Source organism: Cetorhinus maximus, chromosome 17, assembly GCF_964194155.1.
Source record: "Cetorhinus maximus chromosome 17, sCetMax3.hap1.1, whole genome shotgun sequence".
In the NCBI taxonomy this organism is placed as follows: domain Eukaryota; kingdom Metazoa; phylum Chordata; class Chondrichthyes; order Lamniformes; family Cetorhinidae; genus Cetorhinus; species Cetorhinus maximus.
Genome location: NC_135895.1, coordinates 74,089,232 through 74,092,183, shown reverse-complemented (window position 1 = coordinate 74,092,183; position 2,952 = coordinate 74,089,232).

Sequence of the window (2,952 nt, the reverse complement as noted above, 5' to 3'; positions counted from 1 at the left end):
GCAATAACCATCATTGGACGCAGGGACTGGGGGAAATTTCCATTCCTCCTCCCCCCTCCCTCCTCCTCCCCCCCCCACCCACACCAGCTCGGTAGGTGCCTGAGACTTGTGCAAAAACAAGGCGAGGGGGGACCTGCTGCATTGCATAAGAATCAGAAATAAAATATATACATCAGCAGCTGGCAAAGACAAGCCGAGAGGGATCATCAAGTCCACTAATCTTACTTTCCGCAGCACACAGCTTTTTTTTAATCTCCGGACTTTGCTGAATTATAAAGAACCACTTTCCATACTGTTATTTTTTTTTACTTAAACCCGAGGCATCGACGCACCTTTGGTTCAATCGCGGCTTCTTAAAGGTCCTCATTGATTTTCAACTCCGGCTGATATTAAATCAATTGCCAGGCGTTTGCTCTATGACTTTACACTGATTATCCCACACACACACACACACATATTGGTAATGCAGGTCTGCCATCATGTCCAGTACATTCACAAGCAGAATTTAACTTCCAAAATACTTCCTTTTTCATTCCCATGCAGGACATTGAACTGGATCAGGACTCCATTAGCATCAAAGAGAAAAATAACTTAAAAGGTCTGGAGTCTCTTTCAGCCATAGAAAACATTGCCTGACAGACAATGTTGCAGAGATACAGTTACCAAACAAATCAGTGACTTGCCTCAGATTACAGCATCGACACAGCCTCGGTGAGGACTGAACCCACGACCCACAGAGCGTTCTGTCAACTTTCGCTCATTGATAGCATTGTTGTGCCTGAGTCATCGGCATGGGTTCAAGGCCCTCTCCAGCGATCGGAGCACATAACCCAGGCTGACAGTTCACCACAGCGCTGAGGGAGCGCCGCACTGTCAGAGGGTCAGCGCTGAGGGAGCGCCGCACTGTCAGAGGGTCAGCGCTGAGGGAGCGCCGCACTGTCAGAGGGTCAGCGCTGAGGGAGCGCCGCACTGTCAGAGGGTCAGCGCTGAGGGAGCGCCGCACTGTCAGAGGGTCAGCGCTGAGGGAGCGCCGCACTGTCAGAGGGTCAGCGCTGAGGGAGCGCCGCACTGTCAGAGGGTCAGCGCTGAGGGAGCGCCGCACTGTCAGAGGGTCAGCGCTGAGGGCGCGCCGCACTGTCAGAGGGTCAGCGCTGAGGGAGCGCCGCACTGTCAGAGGGTCAGCGCTGAGGGAGCGCCGCACTGTCAGAGGGTCAGCGCTGAGGGCGCGCCGCACTGTCAGAGGGTCAGCGCTGAGGGCGCGCCGCACTGTCAGAGGGTCAGCGCTGAGGGCGCGCCGCACTGTCAGAGGGTCAGCGCTGAGGGCGCGCCGCACTGTCAGAGGGTCAGCGCTGAGGGCGCGCCGCACTGTCAGAGGGTCAGCGCTGAGGGAGCGCCGCACTGTCACAGCGTCAGTACTGAGGAGGCACTGTGCTGCCAGTACTGAGGGGGCGCTGCACTGTCAGAGGGGCTGTTGTGTGGATGAGGTATTAATCTGTGGCCCAATCTAACCTCTCAGGATGACATAAAAGATCCTGCGACACGATTGAACGAAGAGTAGGGGGGTCCTTCTAGTGTCTGGGGAATTGCCCCTTGAAAACATTAGTAAAACCGATGGTGTGGTAATAGATCATGATTGTTGATGGGACCTTGCAGTGCTCAGAGTGGTCGATATTCTTCCTGTAACATTTACAAATCATTGAATTGGTTACAAAATGTTTTGCAACATCCAGAGGTTGTGGATGACATCATATCAATGCAACTCTTTCTTTTACTGCAACAGACCATGTTCTGTCCCACCAATGGAGGAGGTAACATAAAGAATGATGTGCTGATGGGCCAGGCTGCGATGGGGGAATGGAATATCAGAGCCTGTTCTAGCATTTTGTACAAGGGGAATAGGTGGAATTAATACATCCACAGGAGGATACCTACTCCTTCATCGGCCCCACTGTTTCTATCAACTGTCATAAAGTCATCAAAGTGGCTTCACAACAGCAGTGGGTGAAGTACCTGTGAATGACTAATTCGCCAGTCTGACAAACAACAAACTCACATATAAATCAGCTTCTCATTTGACTAAGCGGAAAAGATAACGATTCCCTCTCAGCGCCCATTTCAAAGAAAGTTACAGTATTCGCTTCCTCCTGAAGGTTCTGACTCTCACTAGGGTCCAGTTCCCTGGACCCCACTCCCCTCCTCTCCTGAAGCTGCTGACTCTCACTGGGGTACAGTTCCATGGACCCCACTCCCTTCCTTTCCTGAAGGTGCTGACGCTCACTGGGGTCCAGTTCCATGGACCTCACTCCCCTCCTCTCCTGAAGGTGCTGACTCTCACTGGGGTACAATTCCCTGGACCCCACTCCCCTCCTCTCCTGAAGGTGCTGACTCTCACAGGGGTACAGTTCCCTGGACCCCACTCCCCTACTCTCCTGAAGGTGCTGACTCTCACTGGGGTCCAGGGAACTGTACCCCACTCCCTTCCTTTCCTGAAGGTGCTGACTCTCACTGGGGTACAGTTCCATGGACCCCACTCCCCTCCTCTCCTGAAGATGCTGACTCTCACTGGGGTACAGTTCCATGGACCCCACTCCCCTCCTCTCCTGAAGATGCTGACTCTCACTGGGGTACAGTTCCATGGACCCCACTCCCCTCCTCTCCTGAAGATGCTGACTCTCACAGGGGTACAGTTCCCTGGACCCCACTCCCCTCCTCTCCTGAAGATGCTGACTCTCACTGGGGTACAGTTCCATGGACCCCACTCCCCTGCTCTCCTGAAGATGCTGACTCTCACAGGGGTACAGTTCCCTGGACCCCACTCCCCTCCTCTTCTGAAGGTGCTGACTCTCACTGGGGTACAGTTCCATTGACCCCACTCCCTCCTCTCCTGAAGATGCTGACTCTCACTGGGGTACAGTTCCATGGACCCCACTCCCCTCCTCTCCTGAAGATGCT